This window comes from Lepeophtheirus salmonis, chromosome 4 (assembly GCF_016086655.4).
Source record: "Lepeophtheirus salmonis chromosome 4, UVic_Lsal_1.4, whole genome shotgun sequence".
NCBI lineage: Eukaryota > Metazoa > Arthropoda > Copepoda > Siphonostomatoida > Caligidae > Lepeophtheirus > Lepeophtheirus salmonis.
Window position 1 is genome coordinate 40,070,173 of NC_052134.2, and position 15,288 is coordinate 40,085,460.

Here is a 15,288-nt window from a genome sequence, read left to right on the forward strand (position 1 = left end):
AAATTTTATTGGTTTGTGAAGCATATTTCCTAATTTTAAATAAACCCAAGCCAATTTTAATCTTATAAGACTTTATTATTGATACCAAATGAGTTTAAATGGAAAAATATTTGTTTAAAATAAGCTTGAAACTAATATATATATATATACGTTTTTTATAATGAACACTTTTCGTTCATTTATTGGTCAGATGGAGTTGCGCCGATTAAATTTAAAAAGACATAAATCATCTGACCTAATAAATTTTGTGAAGTCCATTAATAGCTCATAATATGTAAATTTTCTATCTTGGAGCGACTGGGAATCGACCATATACACATTACTTTTAATTTAATAACTTATCACGAGACTCTGTCCACTATGGTATGTAGCTTCATAAGTATTTTATTTTCTAATTAAATTATCACAAAATATTTGAAGATTAAGATAAAAAAATAAGTCTTATACCTAGGGTATAATACTTTTTAACATATATAAAATAAAATATGTAAAGAATACAAAATTTAAAATCTACCTATAGTGTCTACATCTGTTTACTAAACATTAACGTAAACATTGACGACCTTTTTGAATAAAATGAAATCATAAAATTCATTTTATAATTTATGTCATATATGTATATATATAAATTCATATAATACGATATTTTGCAGTAGTTGTTATAGAATTGATTAACATTGTTTTTATATAACCCCATACGGTGTATCGACTATTACTATTAATTTATAGAAAAATAAGCTTCAGTTAATTTCCACACTATACGTGATCTGATATATCGGGCAAAATATACAATATTTTCTCAGACATTTCAGAATATTATTTAATATGGTGCAGTTAAAAAAAAGGAAGTAGACGAAAAACTTGTACAATTTTTGTAGCCAGGGAATACTCACATATGAATTTATTTATTTATTTGTTGTGACTTAACTACTTATTTCAAAATCTTTTTAAAACCGTTAACTAGCTAACATAATAAAGCTGGGTTCTTATTGATGAATATTTAAATTATAATACAAATAAATTTTTAAAAATAAATTGGTCTCTCACCACTAATACTTTTTAATTAAGCCAAACATTGGCTAGCAAAGGTGAAAAAGATCAATTAGCAACATGTTTTTAATTAAATTTTTTTGAATATTAATTTTTTTTAGATATGAATTTGTTCACAATCTTAGAAATCAACTTTTAACGAAACATTTTTTTATGGTGTAAGGGTTCATCTATAACCTATTTATAAAATGTCAGATCCTAAATGTTTTTTAATGATTTTGAATATATCTTGATATCACACAATTTATAGTCCACGCCTACCGTCATTTGTATACATACAATAAGTTTTATGTAAATGTTCAAAAAGTTATGCTATTACTTGCAAAGCTGCAAAGTTGTAGTTATTGACACAATAAAAGTATTGGTATTCAGAAGTAATAGTTAAAATCACTTTTAAATTAGATTTATCAACAAACTTAGGTCACGGATAGAAATAACAAAACATCAAACTTTTTCAATATTTCATTCATTTCGTTATTACACAAAACAACTTTTTTTTTGGCAAATCATATATATAATGTATTGCTATGTAAATATCTACCTACTTTCATTTCAAAATATAAGCCAAGTACAAAAAATTTATTAGCTGTAGGATACCTGCAAATTCTTTTATTTTTGTACTTATATGCACTATTACTTTAAATATTCTTTGATTGATCTGTAAATAATATGAAAGGGTATTTTTTGCAAATTGAATTACTATTTTTAAATGTATATATAAATATATGCACATATATCTTAAGTGTATAATACTTTGTCAAAAAAAGGATATAATTATATTGTTTATGTACACAGAGTAGGTACATACATATTTTATGTTACATATATTTTTAAAGTGTTGACCACTAGTACCTTTTATTATTTATGATTGTAATTGTAGACTTGTGAAGTATATTTATTTATGCATGATACAACATTTTTTTTAATTTAGTAAACAAGAGTTTCTTAAATTATTATAGACTTGCTCAGAATAAAGGACATTTACATGATTCTCGAGGAAATCTAAATCAAGTGTATACCATCTCAATCCAAGTGATTTTTTTTTATAATTTATATATGTTTACTATAAAAAATCTTTTTGAAACTATTATAGAATATGAATGAGCAAAAAATGAGGTTTATTCTTCTAAAAATAAAAGATAAATTACATAGAATATAAAAAAACTTTTATTTGGTAGTAAACGATGTATTTTCTAATGAAATTACTTAGTTATACAGTACAGTATTAAAGGCTTTTCTTTGATTTTTTACATAATTTTTAGAGAAAAAGTGTTATAAAGAAGATAAAATAATATCCACAAAGTAATAACAGTAATTAATATAAAATAAAATTGTGTCTTAATAGAAGAAATATACCTGTAATATCATATTGTATAAATTAAATAATTGTAGTAAATTTATTTCCTTCTCAGATAATTATATTCGATAATGCACAATACATTTAAAAAAGTAACATTTGATTTAAAAAAATTATCCTTTTAATAGCTTACCCTTAAAACATTTTTAATCTCCCTTCTATGTAAATTCTTAATATATCATATAACTCTGGTATTCAATTTCTTTGTGGATGGTACTTTATAATTTTCTGAGTTATTAAAAAATTAATCATCAGATTTTCAATAAACATAAAAAATGGGAGATAGAAGGAAAGTAAGATATTTTTTCTTCTAAGTTTAACTTGTTCCTTATTTTAGATAACGAATTCACATTAATAAAATATTAGGTTGGAGATAAAGTAATTTCGTATTTCCCGTTCTTTTATTAAACTAAGTATATATTGTTCATTATGGTCACAACTGTTCATAAGATAAAGTGTTGTAAAGGTGTGAGTATATACGACAAAATCTTTTCAAAAAGTATTGCGCTTCGCTGGTTTAGTCGTGAATTATCGTGCGTAGAGTGTGAAGGTATCAAAGGAAGAAATTCACCGTATTTTAAATTTTTATTAACTGCAGGGAAAAACAAGTAGAATGAAACAAAAAAAAAAAAAATCCAATATATATAATGCTTTTTCGGTTCGTGTTTTACAACAGTGATTCGAGTGATATTTTTTCTCGTTCAATTCTGCCCTCTATTATTATTTTTTTTTAAATTATCTAGCTATTTATTCTTTTATGCATAATATTGAATCATAAGAGTTGACAAATTTTTTGTAACACGGTTAAAAATACTCAAGAAGAATATATAACAAAAATAAAACAATAATTAACATTCAATATATGAAATAATTATTTATCACTCCCTTCCGCTCTTCGAATATACATACATATAACATATAAAACCGGTAGATCTGATAGGCAAGCTACCACGCGACTGAAGAGAAGAGAGGATTTCCACCCAGTTCTCATAAATAATTATCGATCAACAACATTGTTAAAACGGTTGGAGCACCCTCAGTTGTCTGTCAATGAAATGCTCGAGTCTTGTCGTCTTTATTATAGAGCCCACAGTCCGGATGAAGGATAAAATCAGATATATTTCTTGATGACTGCGTCAACCTTTAGGGGAGCCCGTATCGTTGCTGGCATAGCTACCAGCCAATATTCTCTTTGAAGTTATATTCGGAGTGCGTCCCTAATTTTCAGTTCCAAGATTTCGATTACAGGTATCACTTTACTGCATTCATAAACAAAGATGGAAGGATGACTCCATGCAGAGAGAGCAGAGCCTCTCCATTTCATCTTTTTCGATTTGTTGGTAAACACTTTTGACGTAGCGAGACGATATCTTAGCCATCTTTCTCTTGAATCGGCGAATGGATATTTCATGACCGATCTCCATTCTACTTTATCGATCCCCGTGTTCGTTTTATTCAGTTTTTAGAGTCCATTTAGGAACTAAAAGAGTGAAGGAGGGGGGGTTGAAACTTTCATTTTCACAAGCTCCTTTCGAACATATTGTAAATTAAGAGTCTTCAACATAATGTAAACTGAGGTGTGTGGGTCCATGCTTCCTTTTTTTTTATCATCTTATATGTTGCATGGAAATCATACGTTTGGCCGTAATTTTTTTTAAAGAAGACAGGCATAGGAATCGACTATTAGCAAAAAGGAGACAACAAAACAAAACCATGCCGCACACATCTTGAATGACGCGCCAGAATCTCCTGTAGCTCTTATGGGAAGTTATTATTCATTCCCACTACAGTTTGGACCTAGCACCATGTGATTACCACCTGTTCTTGTTTATGACCACGCACTTGAGGATTTGGTCTCAATGGAGATCGTGAAAATTGGTTGTCTGAGATTTTTTCCTATAGCTACATGGGATTCTTTGAAAAGGGCAATATGAAGCTAGATTCTCGTTGGCAACAAATTATCAAAAATACCAAGGCACATTTGATTTAAATCAAATGACACTGTTTAAAAAATTGAAATATAGCAATAATACAAAATTACTTTTTTCCTAACTGATTATATATTTAAAAGTATTCATTTTTGTCACTCATGGTTATAGTGAGGGTAAAAAAATGTGTGGGTGGCTGAATCCATCAAAAGAAGTACTCATATTATACTTTGAAGGAAAGTAATGTAGGGTTACAGAAAACATGATTGGTCAAAGACATTATGAGAAGTAATTTTCAAATGAGATCTTATTTATTTGAAAAAGTTTTTTCTTTAAAAAAAAAAACTCTTTCGCTTTTTCCAAGAATGTTTGAATAAAATTTGATATCTGTGACCTTAATTGGCATAAACTTGATTAATAAATTTACCTTATATAATAATGATGATTATGATATGAAGGAAAATCAAATATCGTTTACTAATTTTTGTTAGAGTTCAAAAGCTTGTTTCAACATATTTATAAAAGTGTGCATAATAACATTGTATATCAATATATATAAAGTCATTGTATTCACATACATGTTAGCTATTATAACTTAAAATTATTAAGCGTAGATTGTAAGGGCAATTTTACTATTGATTTTCATAGCAAAAGAGAAAATATATAATTACATAACAATTTTAATTATAAGAAAGTAAGTTTAGCACAAAAATTTATGCTAAACTATGTTGGATCCCATCCTTGAAAAAATAAATGAAATGAAAGATGTATGAAAAAACGCATAAATGAATTTTTTACCCTATTTTATGATCAGATATGTTAAATAGAAATATCATTTTTTTCTTAATATTTTTATAGATTTGTTAAAATTTGTATCTAAAAAACTCATGGTTTTAAAAATTAGGAACTTTACATTAATTTTGGTTAACAATAATATATGAAACTTAAAAATAATTAGTTTATATCTTAATACAAAAAGACTGGAGGTTCATTAGAAAACAATCTTATTAGGCAGGGAAAATGTTGATTCATCAAATAAATAGTTGTTTTTTTTGTATTTCCATATAATTTGGTATTAAGATAAATAGAAACTAAAATTGGTCTATCCAAAATAAAAACCCACATATGATGTATTTTGAAATTATCTTTCGGACTAAATTGCACCAAAGTATATAAATATATTAGATGCATCAATTAAAGGAAAGTTTGATGATTGAGAAGATTAAATACTTTTGACTGGAACTGCTCTTAATTTAAAAAGGAATGCTCAACTGAAACTAATAAAATTTCAATACAATTTTGACATATAGGTATATTTTCAATAAGCACTTCCGCATTTTTGTAGCAAGGTAAAACGTCATTCTTACTCAACTTTATTTAATTGTACAATAAAAAAACTTCCAGCTTACACTACATTATTAAATATTATTTATTAATCATATAACTGAAAATTTAATACATGTTAAAAATCTTATATACAAAATCAAAAATGTTATATTTAAAAAGCATTCTTGCTATTTTTATTATAAATTAGTTAGTATTCTCTAGATGGAGGCTAATTTAGATAAAACGATATTATTTGATTTTAATGTAGCTTTGTATCTCTTATACAATATTTATGACGTTTGGCTTCTTTTACCTTCGGCTAGCGAAAAAACTAAACCCTGTTCTTTTTATAAATTTTACAGAAAAACGTATTCACTCCTTTGGTGTTTTTCCATATATGTTTCCAAAGGGTAAAGTATTTTTAAGGATTCTGTAAATTAACAAATGCATAGAAAAGTCCTTTCTTTTACAATTTAGAGCATGCCATATTCCCCAAACTACATCCTTTTTACCCATATATTGCCGTTAGTTATTTATTGATCTCATATATTGTACTTTCGTAAATTCAAGGAACTGTAATCTCCGAATCTGTTGATTTCCCAATGAATTAAAAATAGTAAATATTAACCTTAGACTATTGTGGATTACATTGCTTTGCCAAAAATGATCTGAAATACTCACTCTCTTACCAATAAGATTTTTGTTTAAAAAAATTCAATATTAATTTTAAAAAAATATCATAATTCCTCAATGCCTTGTAAAAATGATGTGAGAGGTCTAATAATGTGCCCATATAGTTTTGTCAAAAAGTCATTGATTTGGACATTTTGTTTATTTTCATCTTTTACAATTTTGTTTTTTAATAGTCTTCGATAGAAGATACATCGGTTTAGTGTGTTTTTAACCCTGGTGCAGTACATGTTTATATAATAGACTTAGTCCTAGCTTTCGTTTTTTTCGAAAATCAAAAACTGATATTGTTTTTTTGCTATGTTTCTTTCATGTAAATTTCAAAAATGTCATTTTCAAAAAGAGAGAATAACACTTAGCTACATCAGTTTCACTTTGAAAATGAGAGAAACGGCGTTTCTTTCTATATTTATATAGTACTGGCTTTCTATGTGTAATTTTTTGATATACATATTAAGGGAATGCATAAGTATAGTCTTTGATGTGAATAATTCAAATATGAATAAATTTTAATCATTAAATTTCTCTGAGGTAATTATTTGTGCACTTTAACAAATACGAATAAGCTATAATTTTAATACTGTCATGTTTTTAGAATACTTAAAAATTTGTATTTATATTTATTAAACTTATGATGCATATCTGTTGATGCCATATTTCATATATTTGTTGATTTTGTTTCTTTTCTAAATAGGTAGGTTATGAAAAAAGAAATATCATAACCCAAGATATTTTAGTATCTAAAATTTTGTTTGATTATAGGATGAAATTTTTAACTTACATTCTTTTCTTTTTTCTTTTCGTTTTCTTTTGGTATATCTTTTCTATAATTTATTTAATTTGAGAAGGTTTTTGAGGTCTTACTTGAAGTCTGCTAGCTTCCTGTGTCCTCATTCTCCCATCTCTTTTTTTTTTTGAAATACTATTTAGAAACTACTGTGACCATTTTAGCAGCCCTCTCACAATTTATTTGGTCTAACATAGCCATTAAAACAATTTATGTGTGTCTCAGTTGAACTGTTCAACTCAAAAGTTGCTAAGGAGAAGGTAAGATGTAGCTCTGACACTCCTTCTGTCAATGTGAGCAAACCAAGCAGATCTTTTAACTGTGAACATCACCAGTTTACACACCTATTTTTTCAGGGACTTGAGACAATTAAGTTGAAATTTAGTAGTGTGCCCTTCTATTTAATAGTGCTTCACCATGGTATTGAATCACCATGGATAATAAACACCAATTATAAACTCAACTATGTCCCTCAGGTTTGATAGATTTTCCCTCTACATTCCTAGCTTTGAAACGAACCCCCGAGTCTTAAAAGCCTGCTAGTAGTGGTGAGTCAGCGACTTTGGTCAACAGATTCAATCTTCAAGAAATCCATTCTTTCAGCAAACACTCCTTCTCGGATAGCACACACTATCAAATAGATCTGTAGACAAATCTTGAATAATCTCATCACACAGTTTGAGTAATAGTGAGTAAATAGAAATTGGAGGAAAGTTTGGATTGATATTCAAGCAAGTAACCGAGCATATCAAAATTTGTTTTTGGTCACGATAATCTATTATTAGAGAAAGTCGGCGCATCCAGCTCAAGAATTAGACGGCGTACCAAGTAATTACTCTCAGACTTATACTATAGTGATCTTGCATGATTTTACCCATAAATGACTGTTAACTGCCCATTGCTCCATCACAATATTAGTCAAATCAATTATTTCATCAAAAAATTTATAGGAGATCAACTTCTCTTCTCTACACCTCTTTCCACTCTCGTTTCTCCTCTCTTTCATACATTTTTCCAGCACTCTTCGAATCTTATTTTTCTGAATGATTTACGTTAACTTTTTATTAAATCAATTCATGACTCTATTATTATATGTGTTAACTATTATAAAGTTTATTTAAATTATGTTAAAATAAGTTTTCTCTATAGATTTATAAAATATTTAAACCATAAACTACCAATTTGTTTCTATTATGACTTATCTACACCAAATATCATCAAATTGCTTAACTTAATGTTAATTCATAATTAAAATTTATTCATATTTGAACTATTCACATCAAGGACAATAAATTACTTAAAGAAGGGCAATATTGGGAAATATAGAAAAAAACACGCATTTTCTCTAATTTTCAAACTGAAATTGATATAGCTTTGAACATTTCCTATTTTTTTTAAATTACATTTTTAAAATCTAAGTGAAAAAATACAGTAAAAATAACATTGGTGTTTTATTTTTGATTTTATGAAAACAATGACCCAGATTAATATATTTTGAAATAATAAATTTTTTTTTATTTTCAAAAAAAATTACTAGAATAAAGTGAGATAAGATTTTAATCATTATGCATTCTTTTGCATAAGAATGTATTTTTGTATTTGTATTTGACTTAAATAATGATGGAATACATCCTACTTGACAAAAACCAGTGGTATAGTAGATAGATAATTTTAATACATTTCCCAATATTTCCAAGTTTGATTCACAATATCTCACAACTAAAGGTACATTTGTATTAAGCAAAATAGTTTTTTCAACTGATTGTTTTAATGTGAATGATAATTGGCTTGGTTTATTGTCGGAAAGTGTAGACAAACTCATCTTTTTACGATTTTTGTTATAAATTGATGAATAATAGCATAATATAACATAGATAAGTTAAGTAGATTTAGGAATAATTTATTTGTAGAGAAAATAAATTAATAAAATTAGAATATCATAAAAGCTTCATTATTTCTATTATAAGAACATTTTACCATTATACCGTGCTAAACTGTGTACCGTGACTTGTACCGCAATTTTCTCCAAGCCGTGAGTTTAGCGTACCGTCTCAGCCATTATATTTTTATAATGTATATTATCGATTAAGTTAATGAATTTACAATATATAATTTAAATAAAAAATAATGCAAAGCATATGTATCATGTTTTTGTAACTTACTCTTTTTAGATGTAAATTTGTATTTTACAATATTAATGATGCTTGAAGGGACAAAAAACCAGTTTCTGTGGTGTACATGTACGTCAATATTATAATATTTTATGTATATATGTATGCTTGTTAATTCTCAATAATAGTTTATAAAAGCACACATAAGTGTTTCAAGTCATTTTTAAGTTATTTGATGAATAAAAGAACAGCACAACATATAAATCACTCACTAAAAAAAATCCCTTCAAAAAAAGAAAAGGATTTTAAGGAATTTTTTGTTTATATTCAACGAACGTAATGACTTTTTAAAAGCTACTAACAATGAAAACCATTTTTCAGTTTCTTTATCCTCCTTTTCACTCTTGTGTATATATTTTTTTTACTTAAGAGCGTTTGAAGCACTGCTATGTCTCCTTTTCTTCTTCTTTTTTGAAACCGAGAGGCGCTTGTCAAGAGACGGGTTGGTTCTCAACAACAATTATATAAAAAATAAAAGGAGAAGACGAAAAACAAATGAAATTGAATTTCTGGTGAAATACGAAAAGTAATTTTATTATAATACAAAGTTTATCATTAGTTTAATTTTTACTGTATCCCTCAGCCATTCTTCCAAAAAGAGAAAAATGGAAAACCTAAAATCAGCAAGTGATTTGTTATATTCCCTTATTGTAGGACTATTTGTGATTTGATAGTAGGCAATTGTTTGCAGCTGATGAATTGTTAAATTGAGTTTACTGAATAGACGTTGCTTGGAAGACAAATTAGGTTAATAGTAGATCAAAATCTAATTTTGACAACAAACTACAACATAAATTTCTACGGCAGACATGTTGGACTATTAGAGTTAGATATTTTGGGATATTAACTTCAAACTTCTTGTGTGTAAAAAAAAAACCGAAAAATTTCATACTATCCCCGACAATTTTAAGAGAGAGAAGATTAGCTGTCACGAAGTTTTGTTAGAAAATCTAATAGAAGCTCTTAGAGGAAGGAAACAAACAAAAATACCACTTTGTATCTAACAAGGACATGGATAGGAATTAATACCATATAGAACATCAATTCTACATCTGAGCTGAAGGTGGACTTATTTCTGAAACATCTCAACAAATCCATAAGGTTACTCTTCCTCTTTCATTAGCACAAGCACACATAGTCACTATAATGATATGTCCACCACTCAAGAATTACAGTATAATATAAACATTTAAAAAAAAATAAGAAACATCAATTACCAATTGTTAATTACCGGATGGTCTATTCAAATTTGAACATATACTAATTCAATAATTATTAAAGGTTGACTGTTTGAAAATAACTCATAATTTGATATATTAAAGCATAAATAAAACAAACAAACATGAGCTCTCTGGCTTACGTACAAGTCGAGAAAATGACACTTAAATGAGATAAACGAATTTCCATTCGCGCACTCCAAGCAGTTGTACGTCTTTTGGACTCTATCAATTTGGCTAAGCTGGACCCAGATGAATTAAAGCAACCAGGCAAATCTCCCCAAGTTCATGAGAGATTTCGAGGTTTCACACCAGATTGTCAAATAAACTATTAAAAAAGTAAGTAGAAAGAGCCTAGTGAGGGTGGAGAGGCCACATTTGACACTAGCAATGAAAGAAACCCGTTTCTTACGGTACAATACTCTTTTGAGTCCTTTTTCCCTCTTTTTTGACACTTTCTACAGTCCTAATGCTAACCCTCTTTATTTCACCTTTTGGGTGCATGTCGAGGAAAAGGCCTGCATTATCTGTCACCCAAATGCCGAGGCCATCAACTATTCTTTCTAACGGATATAGATTTACTTATTGTATTCTAATAACTATATATTAATTATCTTGCTGTTTTCTTAAATAATCGTATCCGCATTTGTTTATTTTATTTTTATAGAACAAAATAACGTTGTTAGTTCTTAAATCTGTCATAAACTGTTAAAAAGAAGATGAAATGTATGCGGTGTTCCTCCAATAAAATTTATAATTGAAATAACTTTATTTAATTTGCTCCCCATTCATCACCCATACTGGGTACAGATGACACATTGGTGGAGGATGTATGCCTTGTATTTTAAGAACAACCTTCTTCAAGCTTCTCCTAGGACCTCCATCTTTTCTCTTGAATGCAAGTGATCCATCTGATGTTTAAATACAACTTCTTTAGTGCCAGTAAAAACTCTAAAACATGTCAAACAGTTAGTATTAAAATTTACCCAAAGTTTGGACCAACCCAAATTAATGTTCTTGCGAAGCTATAAAACTATTGGTCTCCAACTCAACCATATACTACTATAAAAAGTCAAAATGGCTTAAAATCAAGAGAAAAAGGTTGCCAAATGAATTCAAAATTGTATTTCCAGCATTTTTGCACTTCATGCTTATATGTTCTGAGTAATTGCTGTCACTATCTATCTGAAATGGTAAAGAAATATCTTTTTACTATACTTTCGTTTCAAAAAAGTTAAAGTATTAGGACTCTAATTTTGAATCTTCCTCTATTTTCAGATGATCAACAGACAATATTGCGAATTTATAAGTTCGCTGCAGGAATCCCTTTTTTGATAAGTTTTATATATATTATATATGTTTTACAAAGTTTTTTACTTTGTTAATAGTATATTTATAATTATCAATTATTTACCCCAAAAATATGACACTCTTGGTCACAAATGTTTTATAAAATTTCAGTTGATATATAAACTGACTTATAAAAAATTCGACTCACCAACTATTTTTGTTAACATTAGCTTCAAAGTGTGCAATTTTATGTTCTTTGGATTATTAAGTAAGTCAATAACCTTCTAAATTTTAAAATGCCAGGCTTGATGTGTATAATTTATATTACATTTGATATTTACAAACAAAACTATCGATTAACAATATATAAATGTTTGAAGTTATAAATTTTTAAACATTTACTCGTAAAAATGCAATAAATACATTTAATATTTGTACAATAGAGCTTACTAATTACCATAGTCAGGTATTATAAACTAATGTTTAATTGACTTTATTAATTATTACTACTGAAGGAATGACATTATCATTATGAATATAAATTACAATTTATATATTACTAGGGGCAAATGAAGGGATAATGGCCTTTAATTTATTTAAAACAATACATAATATCGATGTCAGAATGAATATTCATTTTTATTATTATCATTGATATGCTAACTACGTATTTATTCAATTACTATTAAATTACTACAGGTATAGTTTAGATTTTTAAGTAAAAAAAACCATAGAAGCCTAGGAACGTTTTCTAACAACTGAACCCAATATATAATATTAAAATAACTTAAACTAGCAATGACCAACTTTACTAATTCCTCACCCGTGTCATCATTCCCAATAAAAAAATTGTTCAGTTATTTTTTGTTTTGTTTTATGCATTAATTTAAAAAATAATTATAATACATTATAGTTGAACCATCAATTTTGTTCTACTTTTCCACATTGAATTAAAATTTATTTGGATATTGTATCAACAGATATGTAATAACAACTGTCTGGACGGCTAAAAAGTTCGTAGGATGAGACATAGATTAGGTTACAAATTGCCCCTTATCAACCCCATGTTTGTAATCTCCAAAGAATTATTTCTGAAAAAAAATAATTAGATGTAATGAAGAGTTATTTGCCAAAACTGATGTCTATTTTTTAATATAAAGAGATACGTACTATAAAAATGTCATCAAAATACTGTACGACCGCTATAATTGTTGTTTTAATTGCATTGAATAATTAAATCTAAATTTATCAAACAAATGTGTTTACTATGTACTTTTCAGGCTTTGTGTTATATAGTTCCTTATCAAATCATAATTAATTGATAACTTTTCAACTTTAAGAGCCACCAATCCAATTATTGATCACTAGATGGTGATTCATAAGGTCATTAAAGAAGGTATGAATCATGCCCGAGTAAGTAAATCTATACTGTATCATCAAAACTACAATTTTTGACACATAAACATATTAAAAAATAACTTTAGCTTTACTTAAAACGAAAACTCAATATTCTAAAATAATTTAAAAATTATGTTGTAAATAGCTGGACAGTGTAAAACAAATAAGTTTTGTAATCAATACAATGTTAAAAGTTCCTAGTTAATAAGTCTTCATTCTAATTTTACTCTGGAAAACAACCCACAGTAGCCATGAAAATAGTTGTAAGTCTTCCAAATTGCATAGTTTTATCGGATGTAACTCACTCAAAATAACCTTTTGAATTTTGGTCAGATGTGGTGGTAATTATGTAACAAGGAATCATCGTGGCTAATAACACTGTACCATAATACATTTCATAAGTACCTCTTCTTTGGATTGCCCATATATTAATAATTAAGTACATATTGTTTATTGTTCCACGAAAAATATTTATTTATACCATATATGTAAACCAACTTAGATTCAAAAATTAAAAAGGATTTTTTTTTTTTTAGAAACAAAGATTTTTTCAAATTGTATTTCTTTTTAAGAAATAACCCACATAGATAGCACTAGAAGAATTGCCTTTGGATAAATTATTGAAATAATAAAAATACACTGAGCCAAATAATTAGGTTTCCAATTGAACAATTCAGTTTTACAATTTATTTTTAAAAGTGTACATATTTTGTTGCAGATTTGTTTTTTAATACAATTTGCTCATTGTTTATTCAAAAAGTGCACACCCCAAAACTCTTGAACATATAAGTCTACATGGAAATATAAATATACAACTAATTGTAGACATAAACGAGGTATCACTAATTACATAACATTTATCAAATAGCTATAACTATGCACGAGACAGAGTTTCTCATTTAGTGAGGCGTGTTTCCTTATACAATGAAGGCACGACAACCCGACACAACAGTTTTTATTTTTTTCTTAAGTAAGACTTTTAGCAAAAGTCGTCGGAAAAGGGCTTAAGTAAATTGGAAATTTGCATAAAATCTTTATACAAGCTGAAAGGGTTTTTACATAACATATTTTTTCAAAATATATAAATTTTAAGAGCAGATTAAAATGCTGTTATTGTATAAAAATAAGTCTGTATTTGGGAAAAAAAGTATACGATAAAAGTTTTTATTCAAATAGCCTATTTGCGAGTATATGGCACATCTAGAAAGTATAATGATCTAATTCAGGAGAAAGAACACAAGTACCTTATGTTACAGACTATTACACTTTTTAAATGAAAGCATTGTATATGACAAACAATTGGACAAAGAAAATAGTATTGTTATTTTTTTCTAAAATTTCTCAAATTTGTTTGTACTACTGGCTCTTAATAAACCTTACTCATTCGTATTAAGATGCATATTTAATCGCTGGTAGATTTTTTTCCACATCTGATTTGATATTGACTCGGTGAAACATTCTTTTAATAAACCATCTGAAATTATTTTCGTTTCATTAATAAATAATCAAATTATAGACATAACACATCCATATATATTGTATATTCAGCTTGATATTAACATAACAGTCACTTAATGAATTCTGGTCAAGTCTTATACAACCTTAAGACTGAGGACTATAGACTTTCGTCCTTTTGCAATAGCCTTCACGAATACAACGGAACCAAATATCATTTATACATTTAAAAAATAAAGAATAATGCTACTAATTCCGTATCAAAAATATGTGACTTGCATTGCGTGTTGATTGTTAAAACTATTTCTAAATGCCTCATTTTGATTCTAAGAATCAGCACTAAATTTTATATTACTGTCTAGTTTACATATAAAAAATGTACAACTAATTTCAAATCTTGTAATCTTAGTATGATTATTCGGCGATATAAATTGTATAGGGATTGAGTTGGATTTTTCTTTTCCTGTTTTATTTATTCGGGTTGTTTTGTGTTTGTTTTTTTGTTAAGTACATTGGGTAACAGTAATTGATTATGTATACTATGTCAAGCGTAATATTTGTTAGTTTGATTATTTGGTTGTTTTTGAGTTTTTAGGTCTTTTAGAAGGAAATTAATTTT

The 15,288-nt window shown here is 27.5% G+C and overlaps 1 protein-coding gene across 1 annotated transcript in view; it reads right to left on the minus strand.

The window, feature by feature from the left end:
* The window catches only part of LOC121115930 (zwei Ig domain protein zig-8), a 226,524-nt gene extending 216,830 nt beyond the window's left edge, over nt 1-9,694 (minus strand). Inside the window, exon 1 of the mRNA XM_040710113.2 lies at nt 9,301-9,694. The gene's annotated coding sequence lies outside the window, so the exon portion shown is untranslated. The remainder of the gene's footprint in view (nt 1-9,300) is intronic.
* Nucleotides 9,695-15,288: the final 5,594 nt, after the last annotated feature.